The following is a 13,943-nucleotide window of genomic DNA, read 5'->3' on the forward strand; positions in this document are numbered from 1 at the left end:
GAGGGTTTATTCACAAGCTCGAGCTTGGGTCCAAATGCACCCGACACAGCGGAGCAGGGACTTGGACCCAAGATCGAGCTTGTGAATAAACCCTCGTGTACTTGCATCGGTGTCAGCTCCTCAGTGGTTTCTCGGATTCGCAATCTTGGGCACAACATTTGGGGGCTTGTCCGGGATCCTAGAGACCCCCAGGACCACATCCAGAGGGTTTCACGCCTGGTGAGTGTACTCAACTTTTTCCACTTTTTGCACGCATATTCTCTGAGAGCTCTACACTGTACTTTTACCTGTAGGAATTCCCATCTGTATTAGATTGACATTGGCTTAGGCGGATGCACTGGTGGGCCGTCGACCGGGGGTCTTGAGGAGATGTCCCTTGCCCCTGCCGGGAGGACTGGGTCCTCATCTGCAAGGAGGGCCAACTGCCAGCCCTTTCAGGTTACTTTCTGTTTTGTCTCTGCGGCCACACTGGAATGTTTGTCTGTGTTATTGTGTCCTTGTTAATCGTCTTTGCTGTGTCTTGGTGTGGGTGGGGGACATAATGGGGCAGACAAAAACCAGTCCCCTGCCTCTTATGCTCTCCCACGTCTCGGACGTTAGGGAAAGAGCTCATAATCTGAGCACAGACATACGGAGAGGGAAATTTCAAACTTACTGCATGTCAGAATGGCCAACCTTTGACGAGGGATGGCCCCAAGAAGGAACTTTCCACCTACCTATTATCTTAAAGGTTAAGGCCGTGATCTTCAGGGACAAGCCAGACGGCCACCCTGACCAGGTGCCCTACATCCTGGTCTGGCAGGACATGATCGAGAATCCCCCTCCTTGGCTAAAACCATTTTTACTCTCCAAAGCACACAACTCGGCTGAAGGTAAGGAGAGACTCTAGGTCCACTGCCAGACTCTCCCGGCAGGTCTCCAGGCTCCTCGGCAAGCCTACCGATCCGGCCGAGGTATATGGTGTGAGACAGGGTAAGGATGAGAGTCCAGCAGCCTTCTTAGAGACAGTCATGGAGGCTTTTAGGCAGTGCACCCCTAGGAACCCAGAAGCCCCGGAAACAAAGGCCGCAATTATCATGGCCTTTGTTAACCAGGCCGCTTCAGACATTAAAAAGATATTGCAAAGAGTAGAGAGACTGGGGGAGAAGAGCTTGCAGGACTTAGTAATAGTAGCAAAAAAAGTCTATAATAATAGAGAAAGTCCAGAAGAGCAACAAACCAAACTAAGTGACCGGCAGACCTGAAACTTGGCCAAGATCCTGCTGGCCACAACCATGGACGACCCACGGGAAAGACGGAGGCACCTCAAGAAGCTGGCTTCAGGGACAGGTAAGGAGGATGGCCCTGGTCCCCGTCGGGAGCGCCCTAAACTGAACAAAAACCAATGTGCTTATTGCAAGGAAGAGGGCCACTGGGTGAAAGACTGTCCTAACAAAAGATCTAAGGCCCCTGCCAAGGTCTTGGAGATGGAGGACCTGGGCGACCAGGGGAGTCGGGGTTCGGCACCCCTCCCCGAGCCCAGGGCAACTCTCAGAGTGGAGGGGCAACCCGTTGAATTCCTAGTGGACACTGGGGTACATTTGGTTTTATTACAACCCCAAGGGAAATTGGCAAACAAGACCTCATGGTGCAAGGGGCCACGGGCGCCAACAGTACTCATGGACTACCCAAAGAACTGGGGATCTCGGCATGGGCCGGGTATCCCACTCCTTCATGGTCATCCCCGAGTGTCCCTACCTGTTGTTAGGTCGGGATTTGCTCACCAAGATGGGGGCACAAATTCGCTTCTACCCCGAAGGGGCACAAATCCTAAACAAGGAGGGGCACCCGATTCAGGTGCTTGTCCTGAGTCTAGAAACTACTATTGTCTCCATCAAACGCCCTCAGCCCCAGTGACTGGCACTGACCGTTGGCTGCAGGAATTTCCCCAAGCGTGGGCAGAAACTGGGGGAACTGGGCTGGCCCGGCACCGACTGGCCATATACATAGAACTAAAGCTGGAGGCAGACCCTGTCAGGGTCCGCCAATGCCCCATGCCTCTCGTCTCCCTAACCCAGACTGGGACCCCCCTCTGCATGACTGTCAAGAAATTTTGGCACAGGTGCACGGAATCAGAGCTGATCTGAGAACTTATTCGGAAGACGCGCCCTCTTCCTGGAGAGCCGGGAGCCGATGGCCTTCACCCTGCCCCGGGCCTACTCTGGCCTCTAGGCACAGCTTTACGATTTGGCCCGACTGCGCCTTGTGCCGCAAAGGTCGCGGGCCCGGGGCAAACTGCTCGGCCGACTGATGGCGTGCGACGGCAACGGGAACGTGCAGCAGGAGTCCGTGGGCCCGCGCTCGCTCCTCTGTCCTCCCGCACCCAGCAGGAGGCTCATGGTCGTGGTGCAACAAACACGAAACTCCCAGGGTCCTCGAACGAGCCTGCACTGCGCGCGTGGCTGGCGGTCACCTCTGCGGACCCTGGCGCGGCGCGGCCACCACCGAACGCTGGACTCCTGCCGGGCAACCAGCTGCTCCTGCCATCTCCGTCATCCCCTGCACGCAGAAGCCATCCCGGCGCCCGTCCCTGTCTCCTCCCCATCGAGCCTCTGGGTCCGCCTCCCAGGGACGTCCTCCAGCAGACGGCTCAGGACTGCCGCTAGCTGCCCAGCCCAGGCCGCTGTCCCCGCGGGCCCCAGTCTTGCCGCGCCCCGAGCACCTGCCATCACCTGGAGACCGTGAGGGAGACCGAGGGGCAGGTCCCACCAGGACGCTGCTAAGCCACAGGCTAATTTTAACCGGGTCCCCAGGAGATTCATGGACACATTAAATTTTGAGAAGCAACGGCTTGGACGTTTCCAGGGCCTTCTAGTGGGTCTCCGGCTTCTCCTCTGCCCCCCACCTACAAACCCACTCCCCCTGACATGGTGGGAAGACCTCTGAGAATATGACGGGATAGCCATTCCCGTAACCAGGTCACATTACACGACAAAGGTGACGGGGGTCCCTGCTGCGATGCTGTGACGGTACAGGAGGCTCGTCCCGGCTCACTGCGGACGGAGAGATCCAACGTGCCAGACGTTCGAAGCCGTGCCTGCCCCCCGCCGGGGCTGGAAGAGCGGGGCGTCCAGCCAGGCCCCGGATCCCGGAGCGGCCCCAGGCCGACAGCCAGCAAAACAAGCACACCACATGCCAGTTACAAACAGACCAACACCGGGTGGTTCCTCTACACACGAGGCTCCTAAAATAACCAAATTCACGGGGAGAAAGCAGAACGGCTGTCACCTGGAGACGGGGCGCTGCTTAATGGGTACAGAATCCCGCTGTGCAAGAGGAAAAGTCCTGGGGATCTGTTTTCCAACAACGTGAGTACACATAACACGACCAAACTGCGCACTTAAAAATGCTGAAGATGGAAAATTCTGTGAGTCTTTTTTTATGGCAGCGGAAGTAGTAGTTAAGCAAATAAACAAAATAAACAAACAAAAAATAGGGACCTGGACCTCAATCTTGCAAAAAGGAAGGGAACCCTGCCAACGCCCTGCAGAAGCCCCGCACTTCACGTGAGAACACAGCCCAGCCAGCGGCTCGGTTTCACTCAGGGGACCCTGAGCAGAGCACCCGGTTCAGCGGTCACTCCTCTCTGACCCCTGACCCATGGAAACTATGAGATAATAAATTATTTTTTTTAAAGATTTTATTTATTTGACAGAAGAGAGAGAGAAAGAGACAGCAAGCATGAGTTAGGGGGAGAGGTCTAGAGGGAGGAAACTCCCCACTGTGCAGGGGGCTCGACGCAGGGCTCGATCCCAGGACCCACAGAATCACGCTCCATGCCGAAGGCAGACGCCCAACTGACTGAGCCACCCAGACGCCCTGATAAGAAATGTGCTTAAAAGCCACAAAACTTGGGGCCCCTGGGTGGCTCAGTCCATTAAGCACCTGACTCTCAATTTGGGCTCAGGTCATGACCTTGGGGTCCTGGGGTCAAGCCCTGAGCCCAGCTCCAGTGTCAGGCTCTACACTCAGTGGGGAATCTGCTTAAGATTCTCACTTCCCCTCTCCCTCTGCTTCTCTCCTGGCTCCCTCCCTCCCTACATATATAAAATATTAAAAAATAAATAAAAGCCACTAAATCCGAAGCAATTTGTTATGTGACATAAGAAAACTAATACAATCAATAACTTACCTTTTAAAATATTTATCAAATCATGTCGTTTCCTGACCTGGGTTCCTCTAATACCCTCCATCTCACTCAGAAGAAAATGCAAGCTCCTTTTTTTTTTTTTTTTTTAAAGATTTTTATTTATTTATTTATTCATGAGAGACACACACAGAGAGAGAGGCAGACACAGGCAGAGGGAGAAACAGGCTCCACGCAGGGAGCCCCACGTGGGAATCTATCCTGGATCTCCAGGATCACGTCCTGGGCTGAAGGCGGCGCTAAACTGCTGAGCCACTGCCTGATAATGCAAGCTCCCTAACGCAGCCAAGAGGTTCTCTAAGACCCCATCTTTCGCATCCTCTCTGATCCCATTTCCTGCCTTGGATTCCAGTCACACAGGCTTCTCTCCTTGGAGCACGGGAGGCCTCGGGGCTTGGCACTCGCTGCCACTTCTCCGGGAATGCTTCCTGACGGCTCCGCCCCAGGTGTCTGCAAGGCCCACCCACTCACGTTCCCATGTCTATCAGGTCTCTCTGCTCAATGCACCTCCTTGGGGAGGCCCTCCCTGAACACCCTGCATAAAAAACACTTTTCCTCCATGGTCGTTCTCAATCCCTTCTCCTTATTTTATATTTATTCTCCTAAAACATGAGGTTTACTGAGTAGTTTCCGCACCCCAGCAGCTAGGAAAAAAAGCCTGGCACGTAGTACATGTTCAATAAAATACTGGTTTAATGGCTAAATCAGACAAATAAAACATGATCATGTTTTTTGTTTTATGAGTTTAAAATCTCAAAGAGATCTCCCACGCAATGACAACAGAAAAAAAAAAAAGAAGAAAACAATTAAGAAACGTTTCTGAAACAGGCTCTAGGTCGTATCTGACTGGCACATGATAATTTTGTTGAGTAGTCCCTATTAAATTTCTGCTGAAAAGTATCCAGAAAGACTTTAAGTCTGGACATTTTAAACCTCAATGACCCTAAATGACTAGATTATGTGCGAAGTGTATCAAATGATTATATTGAGTCTAGATTCAGTTTTAAAAACCAACTAGATCATGGGACCAAATACAGTACAGGTTCAAGAACACTCTTGAATCTTTGTGATTAAGTTGTGGTTTAATTAATTGTGATTAATTGTGATTAAATTGAATGTTTGTGATTAAAACACAAAAGGATTCCAAATTCTTTTCGTGAAAAGTCTGTAAAGCAGAAAAAGCCCAGAAAAAAAATAAATAAATAACTTGAGGTTCTTCTTGCAAAGGGCTCTAGAAACAAGATTGTTTCAAATCATTAGAAGTAGCAAGCCAAAGGAAGTAAACTAATGAAGTGTTAAAATTGTGCACGAGGATGAAACACAAACCAAAGAAGCATTAAATAGATTTTGCCTATCTTTAATAATGAAATGTCGGTTTACTCTTATGCTTAAACATTATTTTTTAAATTCCCAATTAATATGCTTAACATTGCAGCTGGAACCTTCAGTGGCTGAGGCAGGTTGGCGTCCCTGAGAAAGCAGGTGTACAGAACTGATCACAACGACCCCGTATCCACCTGAGTGTTATCAGCGACTGTCGTGAAGGAAGGATTAGGACTCACTGTGGTTGCAGCAGGAGACGATGAGGTGCCCAGCCACGCGGAGGCCTGCGGAGGACCACTCGTCCGCTCTAGACAACTGAAATAAATGGTCCGTTCACTTACTCCTCCATTCTTCCACCCGCACACTGACTCCTGAGTCAGGGTCACCTGTGAGATTCCCGCGCCCTCCCGAGGGCCCTCAGCAGACCCTATTCTGTTGGTGGAGCCTTAACTCATCGCCACGGGATTGCCAGACTGGGAGTCAGGCACAGAGTAGAAACCCACCAAAGGCCGTGATGGGGGCTGTGGGCAGCAGTGCACGGATTCAAGATTTACACTCGGTGCAGCCTCTACTCCCACCAGGAGGAAGGCAGTTGGAGGCTCTGCGGGAGATCTGCGAGTTCAGGCTGGTGGGCTGGTCTGCGTGCTCCCGCACTCCAGAAGGTCGTGGGGGGCAGTGCAGAGGCCGGGGCCAAGGGAATCAAGGGCTGACCAGGCGGGGCAAAGCTCAGGCGCTCCGAGAAACGAGCAGTGCAGCGTGGTCCGGGGAGCGCCAGCGGCCACCAAGCAATTCCAGGAGGCCATGGAAAGACAGACGGTCACATGCCACTGGGTAGGCCGGTGGGAGGCAGGGAGGCGTGGAGGAGCGCAGCTGCCCTGTCAGAGACGCAGCTCGCCGGGCCGCGGGACGGGGAAGAGGGACGGGCGGCCTCGCGGGGCAGTTTCAAGGGCATCTTCCGTTCGTCTTCATTCGATCTTCACAGAATCCCTGTGCAGTAGACTGAATGCCCCAAAATCCATCTTAAAAATTATAATACGATCCCCCGTGGGATGGTCTCCGGGGGCGTTCGGCTCATCAAGGGCAGAGGCCCTGCGATTGGGGTCCGTGCCCTCGCGAAGATCCCGGAGAGCTCGCCCGGCCAAGCTAAGGAAGCAGCAGCCCCGGGGTTCACCCTGGGCCTCCAACCTCCCCCCCTGAGAAACAAGCTGCGGCCCACGGAACCGGCCGCTAAAGCACTTGCTGCCCCTCCAACTACACGAGGCCTGTCCCCTAATCAAACCGTCACTTCAGTACCGTTCTTAGAACCTGGCACTCAGGATTGAACAGTCGTTTCCCGAAGGAATCTGTACTTCAGTCCGACGGCCAGTTACCCCCCTCCGACCTTCTTGTGCTGACACCTGGACCAGGGAGCATTCTAAACCCGGACACGTTTTTAAAGACATTCTGTGTAGGAAAATATTACTTCACCAGTACCTAATATGAAAATAATATAAAAAATCAACTGAAAATAAATAAGTAATAAAAATAAATAAAAATATCAACTGAAAAAAAAAAACAGTTAAGTGAGTTTAAAAAAAATTGCAGGTTTTTAGCATTTGGGGAAAATGAGAAAGGGATGAAAACAAAGGAAAACCAAAGAAAAAATTATTTTGCTTTCTTTTTTGCATTATGCTTGTGGAGTCTTACCTTCCAGTCTCAGAAAAATGGATATATTTGTTATAATAATTATAATATTGGGTAAAGTATTCAGTAGACAGCCCCTGAAAATTCACAGAAATGATAAAAATCCCAACATTTACTTTTTTTCTTTCAAGATTTATTGATTTATTTGAAGAGAAGGACAGGGAGAGGGCAGAGACACAGAATCTGAAGAGACTCTGCACCGAGCGTGGAGCCCGAGGTGGGGCTCAATCTCACGACCCTGATCTCAAACCTGAGCCGAAACCGAGAGTCAGAGGCTTTAACCAGACACTGTGATCAACTGCGCCACCCAGGTGCCCCCCCCCAAATTAATTTTTTTAAGGTTACAATAAATTGCTGATTTTTAGCAAGATTTGAACAACACCACACTTAGTACTGATTCTTTAAGGACCACAATATTATTAATAAAAATATGTACTTCTTTTAAACATTATGAATCTCTTTTCTAGGATCAGCTTTCATGCAAGAACATGTTTGCAATGTCTATATATTTGCATATAAAAATATGAGTAAGAGCAAATACAAATGTAATATTGAAGTGCGGACTGTAGTGATGATCATAGGATCTGTTATTACTTGCCTTGAATTAACTTCATTCAAAATTCCACACACTAGAAGTCTCAGCTTTAGACACTACTAGGGGCTTCCTTTATATATGCTAACGAATCTACCAAAACCCAAAACTTAGGTCACTGAAATAGTATAGAGCTATTGATAGTGAACGACTTGGATCAAATATCAGTTAATTCCAATATAGAAATGAAACAAACCAGTGTTCTTGCCACTCAAGATTTAGGATAGAATTCAGAACTCCAGCAATGGAGCTCCTAATGGAAATGGTGAGAGATTTCAGTAGACACTTCTCAGGTGCGGCAGCCTGAGAAAGGGAGCTTCCTCAACGTACTGAATAACGATCATTAAGTGATGTTACATTACACCAGTAAATGTCATCACATAAACGGACAGAAAGCAAAGAAGGCTGTCTGAGCTCACTTCCCATGATGGAAACCAGAATGAGGACATATTTACATGCACACATCAGTGTGTCTGTTTCTGTTCTTGGCCAAACAGAAGTTTTTGGAGCTCCTAAGAGCGAAGCAGTTGGCGAACATAGATAATGGTTGTTACTAAAACTGGACTGGAACCGGATCAAATGCAAACAATTTCAGAAGAAGCTGTTTGGTCAAGACTGCATTTTCCTTTGTCATTTGTTCGAATGGGACCCTTGCATCAGAATGGCAGAAAGTCTTGGCCTGGCCAATATATCCAATTGAGACACGTCGGGGAAGGCCATTATCAATTTATCTAGAAAAATGCTAGCACAAAGGTTCCTTAAACATTAAGATATTTAAGAAAATAGACCCATAAATATAGAGGATTCTGCTGGTTGCCAGAAGGGAAGGGATTGGGGAGATGGGCACAAAGGAGAGAAAAGGAGTGGGGGTCACAGACTTGTAGTAATGGATGAAAAGTCACAGGGACGACAGGCACAATGTAGGGAATAAAGTCAATGGTATTATAATAGCACCGTATGGTGACAGATGGCAGCTTGTGGTGCGCATAGTGTGACATATACAGTTGGGAAAAAAAGAAAATTATTTTTATTTTTAGATTTTATTTATTTATTCATGAGAGACACAGAGAGAGAGAAAGAAAAAGAGAGAGAGAGAAAGAAAGAGAGAGAGAGAGAGAGAGAGGAAGAGACACAGGCAGAGGGAGAAGCAGGCTCCGTGCGGGGAGCCCGATGTGGGACTCAATCCCAGGACCCTGGGGTCAGGGCCTGAGCTGAAGGCAGACTCTCAACCCCTGAGCCCCCAGGCTGTCCCAAAAAAGAAAATTATTAACTGAAGTTCAGTATAAATAGAAAGAGAGAGATTGGGCAGCCCAGGTGGCTCAGCAGTTTAGCTCCGCCTTTGGCTCAGGGCGTGATCCTGGAGTCCTGGGATCGAGTCCCACATCGGGCTCCCTGAGTGGAGCCTGCTTCTCCCTCTGCCTGTGTCTCTGCCTCTCCCTCTCTGTGTATCTCATAAATAAATACATAAAAAATAAATAAAATCTTTAAAAAATAAAAAATGAATAGCCTGAAAAAAATTACGAGTTTAGGAGAAAGGAGTATTGTGAAAGTCATAAAGACAGTTTTGTCAACGAGAGATTTCCCACTGTAGATATCACACACGGCAGGGAGCCCGAAGTGTCATGACTGAAGAGTAACTACTGGATTTGGTTATTTCTTAAACTGAAAATCTCATCTTTGTAGAACAAAACAGCTTCAGTAAAATGATGAACCTGGAATCCAGACTACAGAGTGTAGAAGAGTGAACTGGAGGTGACACAGTAGAGTTAAGAAAATGCTGTTCAAAAGTTTGCTATGAGGGAAAGAACAAGGATAGAGTCGCATCCAGAGACAGATACGAGGATGAGGAATGGATTTTTAACACAGAAAGAGCTTTAAGCATGTAGATGTATTGAAGCGATAAAATGATTACAAGAAGGAGCCGGAAGTTAAGGGAAGTCCATGCTCAAGGCCCACCCAAGGGGAGAAGACACTGGCCACGGATGGAGGAAAAGAAGCATAAAAATAATCAAAGAAATATGGATTTGTATCTAAATGTTCAGAAATGGGAAAAAGAGAAAATTGATGGATAATACCACGAGCTTCAGCTGTAAAGCAAGGCACATCACACGGAAGGAAAAGCGGTTTGGGAGTAGAGCACACCATTTAGAGGCGCCACACGTCTGTTATGTTATCTGCAGTAGGAATAGTAATCTCAGTACTCTCAGTGTGAGAGTAATCTCCCACTCTCAGACTGTGCCGATTCAGTAAGATAACATATGTACACATGCTGGAGTGCATGAATCTCCTTACCCTCCTTCCTCATGTTCTCAGGAAAACTGGAGGGGAGACAGGCTCATCAGCTGCGGGGTAGAGGCAGGAGAGCCTGGGCTCAGGAAAATCATGGAGAATGAACTAGTGGACAGATGAGACTAACAGAAAGCACCAAGGGCCCTCCTGAGGTGGGAGGCCGTGAATTTGCAGAAACATCTCTCAAAAGCGGGTCCCTGTGTGGTTTCGTGTGTGCAAGTTCAGTGGTCCTGATGGACAAGCACAGAGAACAGGGAGCTGTGGTCCTAGGGTGGCCAACAGGAGCATGGGCAGGATGGACCTCCGAAAGGTCAGGACCCTGGAAGCTCCCTGCCAGCCCCTCGCTCCCCTGCCCCCCAATCTCAAATCCGATATGGGGAGAGAAAGGTCATTTTTAAAATAGCTGTTCAACAGCTACAACCACAGCATCCTCTGTCACCTTTCAGAGAAGTTAGAAAATGGTAGGAGTGACAAGAAGCCCAATACTGCAGTGTTTCTACTGCTATGGGCTGGTAGGGAATATTTAACTAATTAATATCGGAAAAATCCTCATTGAAACCTAACATTCGCCAGAAACTATGGGGCCTTCTTGTTGCTCTTTCATCTCCTGATAAGCCACCACTTCTAAAAGGAAGAAAAGGCTGAGGGTTTAGGTAACTCTGTGATTAATGTTACGACCTGTATATTTGCCCGATTCTCTCCAAATGAGTCCACTGTTTAATATTCAGGATTGAGACTGAGGGCAACGCAGGCTGACTAATGGCACAACTTCTCTGTCGCATTTGTTGTTAACTAACTGACCTCGATGCACGGCAGGCAGACTCTGTAGATTGAGGAGAGGCACACAGAGCGAGCAAGGTTTCTTTTCTTTGTTGCTATAGTCTGGCTACTACTGATGTGATCATAAATACAGAAAAAGAAAGAAAGAAAGAAAGAAAGAAAGAAAGAAAGAAAGGAAGGAAGGAAGGAAGGAAGGAAGGAAGGAAGGAAGGAAGGAAGGAAGGAAGGAAGGAAGGAAGGAAGAAAGAGAAAGAAAGAAAGAAAAAGAAAGAAAGAAATAGAGAAAGAAAGAGCAAAGCAAAGCAAAGCAAAGCAAAGCCAAGCCAAGCCAAGCCAAGCCCTGGAAATTACTCCTTTGTATGGAATTAAAGATAAAAAAAACTCTCTGTAGCATAGCTCTGAACGTCGCCTTGGCGTCCCTGTGGCTCTTTCCCATACCTTTGGTCAGAGGACCAGGGATTCAGGGTTGAAGTCTGAGTCATGGCTATAACCTGATATCCTACCACTTGTGATAGGATAAGACTTAATTCCATTAAATATAGCTTTTATTTGTTCATTTGTTCACTCATTCATCAAATATTGGTGGGGTGCTTAACGTTGGACAGAATAGAAGTCTGGTAAAAACAACTCAAATAAAAGAGTAACCATCGTCAAGAACTCACATTCTGGGGGTGCCTGGGAGGCTCAGTCGGTTAAGCATCTGACTCTCACTTTTGGCTCAGGTCATGATCTCAGGGTCGTGTAACTGAGCCCCACGTTGGGCTCTGCACTTACTCAGCCTGAGTCTGCTTGAGTCCCTCTGCCCCTGCCCCTGCTCCTCGGGTCGCATGCATATGCTCATGCTTTCCCGGTCTCTCAAATAAATAAATAAATAAAATCTTTAAAAAAAGTAATAAAAGAACTCATGTTCTAGATTAGTATCCAAGGCATATCAACTATTTCTTTTAAAGATTTTATTCATTTATTCATGAGAGACAGAGAGAGAGAGAGAGAGAGAGAGAGAGAGGCAGAGACACAGGCAGAGGGAGAAGCAGGCTCCCTGCAAGGAGCCCGACGTGGGACTCGATCCCGGGACTCCAGGATCACACCCTGGGCCGAAGGCAGGTGCTCAACTGTTGAGCCACCCGGGCTGCCCAGGCATATCAACTATTAATTAGAATATAATCTAGTAAGTATGATAGTAGAGATGTGCATGGAATATTGCAGGGACACAAAAGAGTTCTTCTGAACCCAGATGGGACAAAAGACGAAGAAGGCCTCCTGAATGACAAGATGCCCGAGATACATCTTAACCAGAGGACAAGTGCGATCAAATTAAAGGTGGGGAAGGAAGTCGGGAAGAGGGAACAGCATGAGCACAGAAGAGAGGAAGAGTGGCTGACTGGGAGGAACGGTCGGAGGGTCTGTGTGCTGACAATGAAATGCAAGGCAGAGAGAGAGATGGAATGGGAAAGGTGAGCAGACACCGCAGCTCTGGATGCCGGGACGAGGGGCCTGACCTTTGTCTGCTGGGCTTCGGAAGGGCTTTACGTCACGTCACGGGGAGCACGGTCTTATTTAAGTTCTATGAAGAGTCTGTTGGCCTTTTGCAAGTATTACCTTTCCTCAGTCTCACTAAATTGTACCACGGTCCTTCCAAACCAAGCGCAAGTCCTACAGACAGACCCTCCCGTGGACATGATTTGAGGGAAATGACAACCACATGTATTTCTTCGCGACCAATCTGTAATAAAGCGTGAGAGTGAACAGAACTCTGAAATACAAGAGGAACAGATGACGAAAAACATCACCCAAATCAAAAGGCTGAAACAAGAAAACAAAAAACGTTTAAGCGGTAATTAAACCAAACTTCTCTTTAAAGATAGCAAATTTATTGTGAGGTTCTTAAAATCTTAAAGTCGAATCATGAATTATAATGAGTTTTTTTAAATATGGCATTAGGCAGCTTGTGAGAATGACATTGACTGCTGCTGTGTCTCCGACCTGTTGGCTCATTCTGCACTTTTTTTTTTTTTATTAAATCTCAGGAAATGCCTATAAAAGAACAGAAGTCTGAACACAGGCTCTTTCCTTTTATTTCTAATGTACATCTTAGCAATGAGGTTTAAATAGAAGAGTTTTTGAATATAAATAATTCCAGTCCATGGCAGTGTATAAATCTGATAAAACAAGCCGGCAACCTATTCACATTGCAGACACTTACTGCCAACGTCCCTGAAGCCAGCAAGTGCCCCTACTCTTTACTTACATATGTAAAGAGGTTAGAGAAGAGGAAGGATTTAAACCTGGATGATAGGAGTCCCTGCCAAGGGACTATCAATCCCAAAGAAGGATAAAATGGTCATACAAAACAAGTAGATTTGGTTTTGAATGAACTGGTTATTCTAGGTTCTATCCTTTATGCAAAATCAAGGTATACTTGTATGGATTTGAAGGTATCTGAACGTGTGTCCAGCCCACGGGATGACGCCTTAGGAGCCTTTCCAGTAATGACAGATGTAAGCAGATCTCTTTTGGGACCAGCAGGTTTCCTGTCCTTCCTTGCGTGACTGCATAGCATTGGGCCAAAGGTGCAGAGAAGGGAAATCCCTTGGGGAGTTCCAGGAATCCTAAGGAGGATTTAGGATTTTCATGGGCCATGGAACTTGAGGGAAGGAAGAGGCAGGTTGGCTTCTGAGCCAGCACAACCTACATCTTTGAAAGGTTGGAAGGCTCCAGATGACATCTGTTTGAGGCATTTCAAACTCTGTGATAATGAGAACTGGCTGACCCCAGAGCAAGTGACCAGCAGCTGTACACGGCCAGAGGGGTCAGCTGCGGTCTCTGCAGCCCCACATCTTTACATCTGCTGCTACCAAATAGTAGACCTCACGCTTCTAAAGTATCGAAGACAAATTGTAAAACATTCTTCAAATAAGTCATTCTTCACAGCTCCGCAACAAAACTTTTAAAAGTTTAGTAGTACCAAAGCACTGCAAAGTACCTTTTTCTTCGGTGGTGGGCAGCAAAAGGGTTACAATAATCTCCACTCCAAGGGGCCACAGCTATCCCTTACTTAAGGAATCCATCTAAAATGTTGGGCGTTTCAAA

General features: G+C 47.7%; 1 protein-coding gene across 1 annotated transcript in view; it reads right to left on the reverse strand.

Moving 5' to 3' along the window:
- The window catches only part of PTPRZ1 (protein tyrosine phosphatase receptor type Z1), a 156,241-nt gene that overhangs the window by 80,661 nt on the left and 61,637 nt on the right, over nucleotides 1–13,943 (reverse strand). The window lies entirely within an intron of this gene.

Source organism: Canis aureus, chromosome 18 (genome assembly GCF_053574225.1).
Source record: "Canis aureus isolate CA01 chromosome 18, VMU_Caureus_v.1.0, whole genome shotgun sequence".
NCBI classification, from domain to species: Eukaryota; Metazoa; Chordata; class Mammalia; order Carnivora; family Canidae; genus Canis; species Canis aureus.